This window comes from Petaurus breviceps, unplaced genomic scaffold, assembly GCF_028583685.1.
Source record: "Petaurus breviceps papuanus isolate PSGF00001 unplaced genomic scaffold, PetGlider_PUasm1.0 229, whole genome shotgun sequence".
Classification (NCBI taxonomy): domain Eukaryota; kingdom Metazoa; phylum Chordata; class Mammalia; order Diprotodontia; family Petauridae; genus Petaurus; species Petaurus breviceps.
In genome coordinates, this window is record NW_027185903.1 from 6,079,669 (window position 1) to 6,097,769 (window position 18,101).

General features: G+C 39.9%; 1 long non-coding RNA gene across 1 annotated transcript; it reads left to right on the forward strand.

Annotated features, from left to right (window-relative positions):
• Nucleotides 1–1,468: 1,468 nt before the first annotated feature.
• On the forward strand, nt 1,469–12,111 carry LOC138167219 (uncharacterized). The gene is made up of 3 exons (XR_011169826.1): nt 1,469–1,539; nt 3,032–3,211; nt 11,743–12,111. It is a non-coding gene; the product is annotated as an uncharacterized lncRNA (long non-coding RNA).
• Nucleotides 12,112–18,101: the final 5,990 nt, after the last annotated feature.

Sequence of the window (18,101 nt, forward strand, 5' to 3'; positions counted from 1 at the left end):
TCTGTCTCTCTCTGCCTCCAAGATGCTGCTTCCAAAAAGTTCTTCTTCCTCTCTCTTGTCTTGTGTCTCTCTAAATTTATGTCACCAGCTCCTCCCAGTTCAGCACTCTCTTTTCACATCAACAAGTCCATCCCACAAGTGGGATTCACAAGCTCTGGGTTTTAACACAATCAATCCAAAAACCAAGCCAATACAGGAGGAATCTTTAAATTCCATTAATATTACATTTTGCCACTCAATTTCTTGACTTTTGGGCTTTTTGCCACAGTAGGACTCTGCCACCAGACAGGAGAGCTTTGTACCAAATGCTGGGGTTTTCTCAGCTGCCAGAGGTATTGGTTGGGTGCCCTCTCTGAAGCCTCCACATGGTCTGGCAAGCTGGTCCCACACCCCAGGACCTCCACCCTAGACTGCAATCCAGATCCAAGCAGATTAAAGCAAGAGCGATTACCCCTCAGACTGGTCGCTTGGTCCCCCTACACTCTGCAGGCCAGGAGCTGAAGCTGCCAGGTCACAGCTCTCAGTGGCTTCTTGCCCTGGGGGCAAAAGCCGATGCACTCCCAACTACTGGGTCCCAAAGTCCCCACTGTACTGACCTCTCACTTTGTCCTTAGTATCTATGTGTTGATAATTCTGGACCGCCACAGCTGCTGGTGAACTGGAGTCCCTCCAGCCAATGGCTGGTCAGGCCTGCCCTGGGGCTAAATCCTCGGAGTGGGGCTGGGCTTGTATCCCAGAGCACTGCTGCGATGGCTGCTTGCTGCTGGTCTGCCCGGCTGTCCTCAGTGGGAGGTTAGCTTCTCTGTGTCATTTTGTAGATTCTGTCCAAAGTTTGTTCAGAGTCCCCTTTTACATGGATTGGAAGTGGTGGGAGCCAGAGCCACGTGGAGGTCCTATTTCTACTCCCATCTTTAACCAAATTTTTAACAAAATTCCCTCTTTGAGATACTCTCTCTTGCCTGGGTTTTCATTATTTTTCTCTCTCCAGGTTATATATCTAACTCATCCTTCTCAGTACCTTTTGCTTGATGAACAGCCATGCCTCTCCTTCTGTGTAGTGGTATACCCCAGGATTCCATGTTGAGCCTTCTTTTCTTTCTTTATCCTTCTCATTAAGTGATCTCATCAGCTGTCATGAGTTCAACTACTCTTTCTATGCAGACAGCTCTCAAATCAATATATTCAATCATCATCTCTTCTGATTTCTAGCCCCTCCTTACCAGTTGCCAGCTGGTCGTCTCTACCTGGACGTCCCATGGGTATCTAAAACTCAGCATGTCTCAAACAGAACTCATTATCTTTTCCTCTAAACCTATCTCTCTTCTAAACTTCCTTGTTGTTGTCCAGGGCATCATCATTTTTCTGGGCACCAAGGTTTGTGACTTCTGAGTCAGAGTCATTCTTGACTTTTTACTCACTTACAATACCAATATCCAAAAAGTGACTAAGTCTTGTTAAATCTTATCTTTATAGAACTCTCTTGAATCCATCTCCTTCAAAAAAGCACCCTGAGGGAAAGACAGAAGGCAGCATGTACCAGTTAAGTCAAACCACTCCCACCACCACCACCTTTGCCACCATATATTCCTCTCGGATTTTGATGGAGATAGGACAAGACTCTGACCCCAAAAACCTTGGGGATAGAAATGTCCCAAACCACCAGATGTGCTTCCATCCCACTGAGGGGAAAATCATTGTGTAAATGGAGCTCACCTTCCTCATCATCACCAACAACAGGCAGATAGGCTTAGGAGTCCTTGAAGTGGGAACATTCTCCACCCCAGACATCGGTCCTGCTTCCAGCCCAGCCCTCACAGGCATCATCCAGAAACTACTCTCGTGAAGAGGCCAGTCACCCCCACAAACTACCAACCAATTGCTACATAGAGTTAGCAAGCTAGCCCAGCTGAAGGAACAAAACACCCCAAGGGAGAGAGAGATAGCATGTCCTAGTTAAGTTAAACCACCATGACCACAATCTCCCATTAAATGCTGATAGAGATAACTGAGGACCTGGAGCCTAAGAGCCTTGGCAATGGCAATGCCTCCAGCCTGGTACCCTGAGCCATCATCCTGGGAAACAAAGTCTGTGGAGATGCAATCTGGCCACTCCTCCTGCAGGTGCTATGGCCACAGCTGCTGAAGACCCAGAAAAGAAAGTTCTTGCTACCAAAGTCCTTAGTATTGTTGTATAGTTCAACAGAAACTGAAATGATTTTATTAGTAGAAATTTAGCCAGTCAATAAATATTTATTAAACCCCACTTATGTAACAGGAATTGTGCTAAGCACTGCAGATACATGAAGAAGTAAGAGATAGTACCTGCCCTCAAGGAGCTCACAGTTTAATGTCAGAGACAACAAGCAAACACATGCGGATGAACTATCTATATACAGGATAAAAAGGAAATAATTAAAAGAGGGAAAATAGTAGAATGAAAAGGAAATTTTGTTATACATTTGGAAGTAATAGCAAGTTGTGCACAGTAGATTTGCAGTTTTGTGTACAATTGTCTTTATTGTACTATATTATGAAAATGCTTGTTTTATTCCATTAATTAAAAAGAAAAAAAGACATACATAAATACTACAATAAATAAAAAAAAGGGAGGGTTGGGAAAGGCTCTCTGTGGAAGATGGGAATTTAGTTAAAAGGACGACAAGGAAGGCAGTAGATAGAGCTATTTTCCAGGTTTGGGGAATAGCCAGAAAAAATTGCTCAGTGCTGAGAGATGGAGTGAGTGAATGAAGCATTTCTACTAGGATGTTTTTGAAAGCATTGATTTTTGTGGTAGAATTGGGAGTACCCTTGTGTAACAGGAAAGCAGGAAGGAAAGAATAACTTTTTAGAATAACTGCCAAGCCCTAAGGTGCTGTATCAGTCAGTCAGTCAACTACTACTATAGGATATATTTCTGCTTTCTTCTTTAAATCCACAGAGGTCTCATTTGAATAGTCTTCATATTTTTGTCAGATGTTTGGTCTTTTTCACCACCACCTTGATTCTTAAGGTTTTGTCTTTGTATCCCTAGGGTCCAGTACAATATCAATGAACACATAGTAGGAGCTTAATAAATGCTTGTTGAATTGAATTGAATAAAGGACACTAGATATGACTTAACATAACTACTAATCTCAGAGAATATGATGAAGCAGATCCAGCAGCAACTTTCTAAGGAAATAGAAAATGATGCGATGTTTATTTTTAAGAGGTAAGTGGCATATATTTACCATACTATGTCATGGAACTGTTTGCTTTATTCCATAAATTAATAATAAAATTTTAAAAAGAAATGAGTCACACAGTGGAAACAGTGCCAACCTTGGAATCAAAAGACCTGAATTTGAATCCTGACTCTGATCCTTTCTAATTCTGTGACCCTGGGTAAGTCACTTCACATTTCTGAGTTTGAGTCTCCCAATCAGTAAAATAGTACAATAATATGTACACTACCTACCCTACTTTTTCTTTCTGGTAGTACTTTGTCAATCTTAAAATAATACAGAAATATACTTCATGGTCAATATCAGTGGCGTTCACAAAAGAGTGAAAGCTGAACTTCCAAAAGAGATGTCACATGCCTTGATGTTGGCAAACTAAATATGGGAGTGCAACGACCTATTAATGAAGCATGACTTGGGATCTGCTGATGGTACCTTCCATAGTCCTAACATCATATTCTGTGATTGTGGCACTAGGCAAGAAAGCTAGAGGGATCCCTTTGCCCTACAAAGTCCTTGGCTCTCTATCAAGCTCTGTTCTTGCCACTGGTGTCCTTTTACTCAGGCCCTTTGCCAATATCCTACGGGTTTTTTTTTTTGTTCTTGTTTTTTTATTCTTGTTGTTCAGACCCTTGGACTAGGTTCTACCTCTTGTTGACCAGCCCCCCGCCTAGTCCCTAAACCCCTGTTTTCCAGTCTCCTGGGGTCCTGATTCCTTCATTTCCGGCTATGAACCCTTGCCTGACTGCCTATATTCATCATTAACTGTTAACACTTCCCTGTCTTTGCTGACTTCTTTGGAAGGGGTCACTTGGTACAGACAGGTTCTGGAGCCTGTCCACCCCACTCATGTCTAGCTAGTTTTAAGCTCCTGGGTCTTTCAGGCTTGCCTTGACCTATTGCTACCTAAGTCCCAGTATGGTGGCATAGGGAAATTAGTTAGGAGATATTTCAATAGTTTACATATGTGGTAATGAGGGACTTGACAAGGGCAGTGGTGGTGAGAGATGGAAAGGAAAGGATGAATGGTAGAACCATCTTGAAGGAAGGCCTAATAGTACTCAGTGACTGGATATTGGCAAAGTGAACATTTCTTTCTCTTCCATAAGCCAGATGGTGATGGGAATTAAATTTGACATGGTTTAAAGGAATTCAATTCTATCTAAAGCCAAAAGAGAAATGAAAAGACATGATTAAAAAAACTTTTTAGAATCTGACTTTAACTGCAAGCTTTCTTCAAAAGATGACACATTTTATCAGTGAGTATGCTCCTTCTCTCACAGCCCACAGCTCTTCTATTCTTCAGTAGGTTAATCAATTAACAAACACTTATTAAGTGTCAAGGAGTGGATAGAGATCTGATCTTGGAGTTAGAAAGCTCTGAGTTCAAGTGCTACCTCTGATACATACTAACCATGAACATATTACTTACGCACTTAATTCTCCAGGCTACTTATAAAGAAGGTATTCATCTCTACTGGCGGAGGGAGCTGCTCATTGGGATTCTATAATACTGAAGAAATAATGGGTCTAATATATTTTAAAAAAGGGGGTTAGGTACTAGGTATATGTAATAGGAATGTAAATTTGTAAGATCTTCCCTGCCCCTAGGCCAAATTGCACCTGGAGCCTGGGGTAGGAGACTTGTTTTTCAGTAGATACTTCTTGATTGGCCAGTGAGTCAATAAGGTTGTTACATTCTCTGAGCCAGGGGAAGGCTATATGAGCCCTGATGTGTAGCTTTGTTTTGGGGCTCACTTTGAGAAGTGTTCTCTGATTTGATATGGTTTCTGGGAAGTCGTTGTCCAGAGCCCCCCGACTTTGAAAAACCCAGATGTTGAAACCCAGATGTTGATTTGGTATGGATGCAATGATTGGACAGTTTGGAAAGCTGTCTACTTGATCTGTTTCTGTCTTGATAATTCTGCCTGTATACTTTGAAGTTCGGGGTGCTGACCTTTTTCCCCTGAACTAGGTGAACAATACATATCTGACTGATTAAAGTAAGCTTGTTAACCCATTTTGAGTTGCTTTCCTTTATCAAAGCAGATCCAAGAACCTGTGTGAGCAGCCACCCTGGGGACACTGGGGTGCTTGCTGCTACAGTATACAAAGACAAAAAATCAAATAGTCCCTTACCTCCAGAAACTTAAATTCTTCTCATAGAGACAACATGTACATATATCAATATATACATAATAAATAGAATTTTTTTTTAGGAAGAAGGCAGTAGCATCTAGGGCATGGGTTCTTAGTCTAAGGTCCTTGGGATCTTTGGATAGATTTGGTGGGGATCTCCAAACTTGAGAAGGAAAAAAAATCTCTATTTTCACTAACCACTAGCTGAAATTTAATTTTTCCTTCAAACATTTATCCTGAGAAAGGGTCCATAGACTTCAAAAGACAGTCAGAGGAATCTATGACAAGCAAGGGAAAGGCATGGAGTTGGGAGATGGACTTTCTTTTGTCCAGAAGAAGGCCAGTTTGGCTAAAGGGGGCATAATGTACAATAAGGCTGGAATGTTAGTCAGGAGCCCATTTGAAAAGGCTTTTAAATGTGAAACAGAGGACTTTTTACTTGATCCTATTGGCTGCTGGATGGCACAGTGGTTAGAGAACTGGGCCTGGAGTTGGGAAGATTTGAGTTAAAAATCTGACCTTGGACATTATCTGTATCACCATGGGCAAGTCACTTAACCTCTGTTTGCCTCATTTTCCTCAACTGTAAAATGGGGATAATAATAGCACCTACGTCGCAGCATTGTTGGGAGGATCAAATGAGGTCATATTTTTAAAGTGCTTTGCACAGTGCTTAGCACAGAGTAAACACTTGAAAATGCTTGTTTCCTTTCTTCCTTTCCTTGGCACTTACTGACTTTGTTGAGTGTAATATAATCAGACCTATGCTTTTGCAAAATCACTTTGGCGGCTGTGTAGAGAGATCATACGGGGTAGAGACTTACAAGGTGACCAATAATCGTTATGAACAATCATGTCCTGAAAAGCATCTAATTCTCAGTGATTAACCTAGACATGAGTGTCTCGCCACATAGCTAGCTCATCCTTAGACAACAGACTGTCATTGGACCTGTATTTGACACCTTTCCATATTGGAAGAATCTACTAGAGCTTGTTTTCTGTTGGTAGAACCTTTGAGAACTAGGATCATCTCTGAGCCATGATGTGGCATGGGGAGTCAGCTTTTAGTAAAGAGGCACCTATAATACATTAAAAAAATGTGTGAGGAAATAACTTCCCTAGGCTGAAGTCTTACATTAATTTGCAGGATGTTAAGGGGATTGTGTTAAGCCCTGATCAACATAGCACTTGTACTGAAAAATTAAGAATTTGCTCTAACAATCTCCAGTTGAGGGTCTGAAGAAGGGTCAGTGAATTAAGCTAACATCGACTGGGCCTAGTGCCACCGGCTGCAGCTGCTTTTCCTTCCACTACACAGGGTGGGAAACAGAGGGTTCCTCAGGGCTTTGGGAGCAGCACTTAGCTAGCCAATACCAGCGAGATATTTGTTCAGCTCACTTCCCTTCCTCCCTCCTCCCCCCTTCCTCCTTTAACAATAAACAAAGAGCTGCTGCCATAGGAGTTTGTGGGCCACTAGGAACTTATCCAATCCTCCCAATTTATCATGACTGGCAAAAGTAACATCTTAGGGCCCTTTGGTTCTTGCTACAACTGTACTAACTAGGTCCACTGCAGATTTCCATTTTCTAAGCTGTGAGGCAGTATGATGTAGTGGGAGTTCTAGACTTGACCTCAGAGACACCTGGGTTCAAATCCTATTTCAGACAATTAGTAGCTGTGTGACCCTGGGCCAGTCATGTAAGCCCCTTTGGTGTGTTTTCTTATCTGCAAAATGAGGGAGTTGGCCTTAAATTACCTGACACAAACTACCTTCTATTTATTTTTTTGAAGTGTCCAATTAGCAGGATGGATACCTCTGCCTGGATGTCCCATGAGCAAAGTTAACATGTCTAAAATAGTGTTCTCCTAAATTCACTCTGTCCTCCATGCCTGGAATATACCCCCTCTCTGCTTCAACCTCTGACATTCCTGAGTGTCCTTCAGAGCTCACCTCAAATGCCCCCTTCTCTCTGGGGTCTTCACTGATTTCCCCCACCTGTTAATCCCTTTCCTTATAAAGTACCTTGCATTTATTTTGCATATATTTAAATATTCTTGTATATATTTTTGAGGGCATAAATAAATATTCATCTAGAGTACTATAGAAGTTCCATGTAAGTTCCATGTGAGCAGGGATTGTTTCATTTATGTCTATGACGAGGCAGTTGGGTGGTGCAGTGGTGTAATGGGAATGGGAATCTGAAGACCTTCCCTGCCCCTTGGCCCCTTGATAGGCTTAAGTGAATCTGAGAACCTTTCCTGATTTGAAAATAAACTCTGCCCCCTAATAGGCTGAATGTGCTCACCTGGAGCCTGGGGGGGGGGAGGAGTTTGCTGAAGACTGGAGAAACTTGCTTAGGGGAGGCTTGTTTTTCAGGGAGACCCACACCTTGTTACTTTGTAACTAGGCACTAGGGCACTGAGGGTTGTGATGTTCTCTGACCCTGGAGAAGGTTATATATACTCTGAGGTGAGGTTTTGCTTTGGGGCTCATTTATGGGAAGAGTTGTGTGATTTGGCCAGAAGAGACTCTGGGCAGCCATTGAGCCCACCCCACCCCCTTTGAAAACCCAGATGTTGGTGCTTCTCTCTGTGGTAACTAGAAAGCTAGAAGCCTTATCTGCTGCATTTTGTTATTTTCTCTGTATTTTTTGTCTGCTTGTAATTTCTCTTCATATTCTCTGAAGTTTGGGGTGCTGACTTTCCCCCCTGAACTAGGTAAATGTTTGATGAAAGTAAGATTGTTAACCCTTTTTGAGTTGCTTTCCTTTAGAAAAGTAGGTCAAAGAACCTGTGCTAACAGCCATCCTGGGTATGCTAGGCTGCTTTCTGCTATAAGTGGATAGAGTGCCAGGTCTGGAGTCAGGAAGTCTCATTTTCCTGAGTTCAAATCTGGCCTCAGACATTTACTAGCTGTGTGACCCTGGCCAAGTCACTTGATACTGTTTGCCTCAGTTTTCTCTTCACTAAAATGAGCCAGAAAAGGAAATGGCAAACCTTTCCTGTCTCTTTGCAAAAAAAAAACCCAAATAGGGTCATGAAGATTCAGACACTATGGAAAATGATTGAACAACAATTTCCAGAACTTAGCACTGTGTCTGTCATTTAATAAGGGAATGGAAATGTATGTGTACATTAGTGGGTTCTTGAGAGTATCATTCTTCTTGTTAGCAAACTGGGAATCATCTTTGACTTTTTACTCTCCCTTGCTCTCCATGTCCAATTAGTTGCTAATGCTTGATGATTCTTCCTCCATAACAATCTTACATCTGTTCTTTTCCCTCCATTCACAGAGCTCTAATTCAGGCCCTCTAACCTTTCATCTGGATTATTGCAAAATCTTGCTAATTTGTCACTCTAGCTTTAGCTTCTCCTTTCTCCAATCCATCCTATGTAGCTGCCAAATTGACAGTTCTAAAGAAAAAGCCTCCCTAGTTTAAGAAGCTTCAGTATCTCCCTATTGCTTCTAGGATAAAATACAGACTTCTCTGTTTGGCATTTTAAATCCTTCACAGATTAGCTCCAACCTGCTTTCTAAATTGATTTTGCATTGCTCATCCCCACATGTTTCATATTTTGGACATTCTGGATTACCTAATGTTCCTAGAATATGGCATTCTTATGGTCCTGTCTTAGTGCATTTGTACTGTAGAAGGTTCCTTGTGCCTGGACTATTCTCAACCTTTGGAATCCATAGGACCCTTCAGTTTTAATCACCATTTATTTACCCGGATTGGTTTTAATTTACTTTTATTTATCTTGCCTTATAGTTCCTTCATTCCTTTCTCTCTACTTTTTCTTCCACCAGAATGTCCAGAAGCCTTCTTATTCTGGAAGATCAATCCTTCCCTATGGCCTCTTCCTAGGCAAAGATATATATCTTTGAATCTATATTTGAATAAGTAGATGGTCACTTGGATGACTACTTGAAAGGGGAAAATGCTTACTCATATAAATATTGTAGAACATTTTTTATTAAATCGGTGAGCTGACTTTACAGTTACATCTCATATAATGAACTGGGACTAGTCATCTGCAGAGGTCTTCCCAGGAATAATCTCTATTAATATGCAATTTGGAAATACATTGCTGTTGGAGATTCAAGTATGCCATCAGGAAAAGTCAGCAACCCAAGATGTAACTTGTGAAGGTTGAGTTCTAGTTTTAGAAATTGCTACATTATGAAGTAATCCAATAACAGAAGCTTTGAAAAAAGGAGAATCAAAGGAAAATAATTTTTTTATTGTTTGTCTGACTATATCTAGAGGACAGGGTATCCTAAGTGGATGATAGACTAAACCAGGAAGTACTCATAGGGATGTTTATGTCACATAAATGCATCCTTGTGTAGCAGATGAGGAAGAATATATAAGGCAAACCCAACTTACCGAAGCTTTTCCACAAGACTACTGAAGTCCCTGTATTCTGATGTTGTGTTGACCAAGCAGTCTTTTGGTTTTCATTTAGTTTCTCAGCTAGAAAGAGAATAGGTTGATTAATTGATATGAGTATTTTGGTTGATTCACTTAGTGATTTTATTTATCATAAATGAATAGATTAAAATTCTGTTTAATAAATAAGTCCCCTATGAGTTTGCCTCCTGTGAATTAGTTCACCAGAGCCTGGGCATCCTGAATGAGTTGATAGAATTGAATTTCTCAGTCTAAAAAGCAAAGGGGCAGTCACTGGACTATCGTGTCTCCAGCAAGGTGTAACCATGGTTAGACAGGCCCTGATGTCCTGACTTTTATATTTATATCTAGCCTTGGGCATCTGCAACAGTCATCTTGAAAGCAGTCTCTGGAGAACTGCTTGATTCTGAAATGTAATCTAGTTCTTCTTGACTTCCCTTAACACAGATCTGACCATGTGACTCTTCTACTCAGTTAACTCCCATGGCTTCCTATTATTTCAAGGATAAAAGATAAACTCTTCTGTTTAGTCTTTAAAGTCCTATGCAACCTAGCCACAAACTATCTTTGCAACTTCAGTGGCTATTCCTTTCCCTCCCACACTACAACCAAGTCACACTGGCCTGTTTTTTCTCCTTACTTCCACTTCCTAGAGTCCTTCTCTCCCTTTAAGAGATAGCTGAGGTATGATCTGCATGAAGCCTTTCTTGACTTCCCCTAGCTGCTAGCATCTTCCCTCCCAAACTCCTTGTAGTGAACAAATATATATACATATATGTATGCATGTGTGTGTGTATATATATTTGTATTTATTTATTCATATTCACAGTGCATATATTTTTATATTTACTTGTTTATCTCCCCTTTTAGAATGGAAGTTGTTTGTGAGTAGAGATTGTTTCGTTATTTGTAGTTGAATACTCAGCACTTAGCATAGTGCTTGGCAAATGGTAAGTGCTTAATAAATACTTTTTGGTTGACTGATTTCCTTTCTCCCACTTTCTTTCTCCAGTCTAAGGAAATAATGTTAGCTCTGGTACTGAGGCAACAGCTGACCTATAAATTAAGAGAAATTTGCAAGTTGGGTAGGAAAGTTGCCTTTCTGAGTCACATTAGAAATTAAACATGGAACTGTAGTCCTTCAGTATTTTGAAAAGCCAATTATTAGCCATAGTTGACACTTACATGATGCTTTATGTTGTATCTCCTGGGTTATCTTCTTTTTGATAAAAAAAAAACAGTCCTTTGAGGTAAGTGGTACAGATATTATTGTTTCTATTTTGAAGATGAGAAAACTAAGGCCCAGAGAGGCTTAACCTAGAGTCATATAACTGACAGGTAGCAGAGTCAAGATTCACACTCAGATCCTTTGATTTCAGATCCAAGGTCCTTTTACTTATACCATTGCTTTCTTCCTGATTAGATGCATTCCTCACCAACATTTTGGGGGCTTTATATCTGCCTACCGGATTTCTTTTCAATTTGGGTTACAAATTTCATGTTGAAATAATGTCCTTTTTATGTTTTAAGGAAAAAACAAAAATTCCAAATTAGACATAGTAACTAGAGATGAACACTTTTGTGGTGGCATTTCACTGTGCAGTGATATTTTCTTTTTTTTTTTTGGAGGGGGAAGGTAGGGCAATTGGGGTTAAGTGACTTGCCCAAGGTCACATGGCTAGTTTTTGTGTTGTGTCTTAGGTCGGATTTGAACTCAGGTCCTCCTGACTTCAGGGCCAGTGCTCTATTCACTGTGCCACCTAGCTGCCCCTACTGTGGTATTTTCATCATCATTAATGATGATTATATTAATTAGTATCTTATCCCTATTATGATTATTAATGTAAAAATTTTATGGTAGGATATTCTAAATCTAGGAGCTCCAACCTAGCATTTTCTTAAAAAAGAAATACTGAGCTATGAAAATAATTTCATATTTATAATGATGTACTTTTCTATTTTTATCCTAGATGAAGTCCTACAAAGGACACCCTTAATATTCACACTAAGGACTGAATATTCAGTAAATACTGTGTACTGGTGATAAATAACTCAATGCACAGGAGTAAGGGGAGAAAATGTGTGTGTGGTAGCTTTCCACCACACCAGCAGCTGGCCTGACACCAAACAGAAGAATTCAGTGACAATATTGAGAAATAGCCATATTTGTTATGACAGATATCATTTTTGTTAAGGGATTTGGGATTGTGAAACAGAGTTTAGTAATTAAGTGGGAAAGTATCTGTAAAATATTGAGTAATTTTTTCTTTCTTTGAATTCAACAAATGTTTCTCAAGTGCTACTGTGTACTGAACATTGTGCTATTTTCTGTAATACATATAAAATTGAGATAAGACACCATCCTTGACCTCGTGAAATTTATAATTTACTTGGGGGTGGGGAATATGACACATTCATAAATAATGATAATGTAAAACAAAACAGGTTGATTATATAACAGAGATGCAAACAAAGTGATAGAACTAAAAACCTTCCCCTGAAGGTCATTACTGGATTGTAGGGATCAAAGAAAGGTTTCTGGAGGAGGCTGAATTTGCTTTGAGCTTTCAGTGATGGGTAGGAATTTAAGAGTTAGAGAACAGGGTATTCCAGGTGGGAGGAGTATAACAAGCAAAGGTTGGAGGTGGGAAAATACAAGATATTTGTTAGGAATGTCATGTAGCCCAATTTAGAATGTAAGTTTCTTGAGACAAGAGGTTGTTTAATTTTTGTCTTTGTACCCCAATGCTTAACACCATACCTGATACATAAGAGACACTGAGTAAATGTGTCTTGACTAAAACACTTAGTGATTGAATTGAATTGCCTGGATTATAGAATGTGTTCATGGGAGGAATATGAGAGATTCAGAAAGGCAAAATGTTGTGTAGGGTCTTGAATGTCAAGGAAAGAAGTATGAACTTTTCTTTGTAGGAAAGGGGGAACCAATGAAGGGTTTGATCAGTGGAGTGACATTATTAAATATTTGCACAGGGCAGACTTGTCTGAAAGCAATGTGATAGATGGTTGGGAATAGGTGTGAGGTATGCTAAGAATGCCTTGTAGGAAGTCCATAGTAAAAGTTCAAGTGGGTACTAATGATGGCCTCTCCTAGGGTGGTGGTAGTAGAAAAAAAAAAGACATGTGAAGCATTGTAGACGTAGAATTGGCAATACTTTCTAATAGCTTGAATAAGAGGTGAGGGAGAGAGAAGAGTTGGTGATAACATTAAAGTTCCAACATGGGAGAGTTGCTAAGTGATGTGGTCATCATCAGAAAAAAAATGAAGTTAGAAAAAGAAACAGATTTTTGAAGAAAGAAATTAAGCTCAGTTTTTAAAATTTTGAGTTTGAGATACAGGTGTTACATCTAGACAAAGAAATCCTATGGATTGTTGGAGATATGGATCTAGAACTTGGGAGAGAGGTCAGGGCTGGAGGGACTGATATGAGTTTCGTCTACATAGACATAATAATTGAAACCTTGACAATGTTTCAACTTTCTATGGTGATGATTCCCAGATTCCTACAGTGTATAAAGTCCAGGTCTCTCTCTGGGACTCTAGTCTTGAATTACCAGTGTCCTGGTATAAGGTATCTCCAATTGAATGTCTCACAGTAAAGGTGTCTAGAACTCGATATATCCGAAGACAGAATTAAGTTTTTCCCCCCAGAACATTTTCTTCTTTCCAACATTCCCCTTTCTGTCAAGGCCACCATCATTCTTTTAGTCACCAAGGTTTGCACGCCTGGAGCCATCCTCTGCTCCTCACTTGCCCTGATCCTGCAAATCCAACTAGTTATCAAGTCTTGCACATTCCACACCCACAATATGCCTTGCATCTCTTCTCTTCTCTACTCACACAGCCAGTACCTTAGTTTCAGTCATCATTGCCTTGTCTGGATTACTACAATAACATCTGAATCAGGTGCCTTGCACTTAATCTCTTTCCTTCCACACAAATGGCAAATTGATGCTTCTAAAACAGAAACCACAAGCCAGTGGCTTCCACTTGGCTCTAGGATCAAAACTGAACTTAACTATTTGCCTTTGAAAGTCCTTCACAGTCTGGTTCTAGCTTGCCTTTTAAAGCTTGTTATATTGTACTCTCCTTCATGAATTCTACTTTCCAATCAAATTGACCCCATAAACTTCACTCCACCTCTCTTTTCCATGACTTTATATAGACCCTTCCTCATCCTTCTGATGTACTTTCTCCTCACTTTTGCTTCATGAAATTCATAGTTCCCTTCAAGACTCAGCTCCTGTGTCTCAGCTCTACTATATGCAGCAGCCTGTTCTGATGGGTTCCTGAGTTGCTCATACCTTCCTTTCAGAAATTCTTTTGTTATTTATTTTACATATGTAATGGGGGAACTGACCAATCAAAGCTCCATCCTTAAAGCATGTGCAATATACTTTTACCTGGTCTCAAATCACAAAGAAGCTTGGGAAATTCATCCTTTTGTAGATCAGAGCATGTTCTAAAACTGTTTATGTAGGCTTACTGCATGGCAATGAAAGTGACTTTTAATTGGTCATTGAACAAGAACCAACAACACATCAGGGAAGAGAGAGTTCTGTGCATTTGGGCTTTAAGGAGTGGATTCTCATTGGTCAGTTCCCCTTCTCCTTCTCTCCACCCCCATTATATACCCATATAATGGTCATTAGGAGGACTAGCCTATGAGGGCCCAGTCTCCTTAAAGATCAAATGAACATTATCTATATCTGTGTCCATCTATGTCTACGTCTATGTCTACATCTATGTCTGTCTACATCTACAACTACATCTATGTCTATGTCTATGTCTATGCCTATGCCTATGTCTGTGTCTGTCTATGTCTGTGTCTATGTCTATGTCTGTCTATGTCTATGTCTGTATCTGTGTCTATGTCTGTGTCTATGTCTATGTCTGTCTATGTCTCTGTCTCTGTCTGTTTTTGTCTCTGTCTGTTTATGTCTGTGTCTAGTAATTATTATATAGTGTTCACTATGTATCTTATTAGCTATTTAATAAATGTATAACATTTTAAGGTTTGCAAAGCACTTTACACATATTATCTCATTTGGTTCTCCCAATATCCTTGTAAAGTAGGTGCTGTTATTATCACCGTTTTATAGATGAGGAAACTGATGTAGACAGTAGTTAAGTTACTTGACTGGGATCATCCAACCAGTCTGAGGTTGAATTTGAACTCAAGTTTTCTGGCACTCTAGCCACTATGTCACCTAGCTGCCTAAATGTAACATTGTTGTTTAGTCATTTTTCAGGCTGTCTGATTATTTTTTACCCCACTTGAGGTTTTTTTGACAAAGATACTGGAGTGGTTTATAATTTCCTTCTCCAGCTCATTTTCCAGATGAGGAAAACTGAGGTAAACAGGGTTAAGTGACTTGCTCAGGGTCACACAGCCAGTAAGTGTCTGAGGAAGGATTTGAACTCAGGAAGATAAATCTTCCCAATTCCAAGTCTAGTGCTCTATCCACTATGCCACCTGGTTTTCTTTCTCCCCTCTCTACTCCCCACCATGCAACATAATACAAAGGGATTTAAAGGTGAAGGTACCAACAACTCAGGGAGCAAGGAAAGCCTTTTGCAGAACTTGACTCCTAAGCTGGGTTTTGAAGGAAGTGAAGGTTTCTAAAAGGTAGAGGTGACCAGAGAGAATGTCCAGGGGGTCCATTGGGGGGTCTATTTATGCAAAGCCATGGAGGAAGGAGATGGAATTTTGTGTAGGTCAAATAGTTAGCAGACCAGTTTGACTAGAATTGAAAATATATGAAGACAAGTAATATGAACTAAGAAAGGAAAGATAGGTGAGATTTGGACTCTGAAGGGTTTAATGCAAGGTTGAAGATTTTGTATTTGATCCTAGTAGTAAAAGGGAGCCACTGAATACTTCTGAGTTTGAGAATGACAGGCAGATCTGTGTTTTAGGACCATACCATTGACAACTGAATGAAGAATGTCTTGGCAAGGGGAAAGATTGGAAACAGGGAGACCAGGGAAGAAGCTATTGAAGTAGGCCCAATGAGAAAGAGGTGACAAGAGCCTGACCTGTTCTCTCTTAAGCACGTGTGCCATAGTTTAATTTTGCCCATGCATCAGTCATCTTTCCAGAACAAACACTGATTTTAAAACTATTTTTAGAAATTTGCATTTGAAGACTGTCCTACTCTGAAAAGTTTAATCAGAGCACTGTGGGGAAACCTTGTTCCAAGGGTACAAGTCCTATAGGAAATGCAGGGCGACATATGTTAAAAAGCAACTGGTAGTTTTAGTCAAGAAGTTATTTCTGGGGCAGCTAAGTGGTACAGTGAACAGAGCATGAGCCCTGGAGTCAGAAGGACCTAAGTTCAAATCCGGCCTCAGACACTTAACACTTACTAGTGTGACCTTGGGCAAGTCACTTAACCCCAATTGCCCTGCCCTTCCCCCTCCAAAAAAAAAGAAAAAAAAGTTATTTCTGCTTGTAAAATTGCAAATAATGCTCAAGGATACTCAGTTGAATAAAGGATTAAAAAAAAAAGAAAGGTGGGGATGGATTTTTTGTTTGTGTCCCCTACATGCAAAATGAAAAAAACAAACAAACAACTGAGCTAATAAGATGTTGAGACAAAAAACTATAAAAAACAAGACCTTAGGTAGTAAATAACTAGTTTTTTATGTTAAGATCTCCTGGGACATTGCTCAGTTAGAACTTGAACTATTTTTCCCAGAGGAGTGAGTGTAGGAATTGAATCTTATGCCACTGAAGAGAACCTATATTAAAATTAATTCAGTTTTAACAGGAACAGTATATGAAGCTAAGCTTAAAAATATACAACTTTCCAACTTGGAATCTCAGATAAAGATTTGGGTTTTTATTTTTTTTCCCTTTTTCCCTCTTTGACTTGACTTTTCTCCTCCCATTTCCTTAGTTGGTGGTTACATAGTGACATAGGCAATATTTCTATCATCAGTGGGTAGAATAGTATGGATTTCCAAATGCTCCAGTTCAAACCACAATGCTCGGGAAGAAAGCAATGTATGCAAGTCTATGGAGATCAAGTTTCTTTAATGGAAAAAACATGACTATTGTGATTATTATGGAAAGAATTCTAGTATTAGAATTAGCTTACCTGAGTTCAAATCCGATCTCCAACATTAATTACTTATGTGACCTGAAACAAGTCATTTAACCTCTTTGGTTACTCATCTGTAAATGAGGGGATTGGACTGGACCTGTAAGGGCCTTTCTAGTTCTATATCTGTGAGCCTGTGATCCAATTATCATTACAACATGAATCCATACATAATGTATGAATATTTTCTGTGTTATAAGGCAACAGTAGCCCTCACCTCCCTGCCCCACTCTAATGTAATATAAACTTCAGTGTTGGAAACTATACCAAGTCATAATAAGCTAATTAGTTCAATTTTGTTTGATTCAATTAACTAAGTATTTATTAAGCGCTTACTCTGTGCCAGGAACTGTACTTGCTACTGGTGATATAAACAAATAAGAATGTTTGTGCCCTAATGAGCCTACATTCCACCACTGGAAACAGCATGTGCACAGATAAGATATACACAAAACACACATAAAATACATACGTAGTAAACACATGCCAAAGATATGTATGCAAAGTAAGGGATAGGGACTGGACCTATGATTTAATTTGTCTAGAGAACTCCCAGGTTAGGAAACTCTCTCTCCCAATGCAGGTTGGCACCTTCTATACACCTTGTCTTAGAGGGTTGACCAGCATATGCAGAAGCCCAGGGCCATACAGTCAGCATGTATCAGAGGCAGTGCAGGAATAGAGGTCTTTGGGTTTCAAGGTCTGTCATCTATCCACTTTGCCAGGAATTAACTGCTTTTGTTTCATGTTTTAAATACATAAAATAAAATATGGATTCCAAAGGAAACCAATTATATTGAAATTCTGTTCAAAATATAAAAAAAACCCACAAGCTCAAGAACTCCAGTTAAAAACCCCTACACTGTGTCAAAGCTGCCTTTCCACCTCAAGTAAGCACAAAGTCGTTTGGTCCTGATGCAGGGGGAGGGGGTGGAGAGTAGGGGAGTACTAACAATTTGGAAGAGTTGAAAGGTCTTGTGTATGACATGATGGTTGAGCTGAGCCTTAAATGGAGCTAAGGATTCTACGGGGCAGGCAAGGAGGGTATGGATTCCTTCCACTGTGTGGGGTCAGCTGGTACAAGGAAAGAAGGGAGGACACAGGGGATGGATATGGAGACTGGCAAGTCCATCAGTCTGGACTGGTGCTTAGTGCTATACAATTGACTCAGTATTCTGCTTCTTTCCTTTCCCTTTCCCTT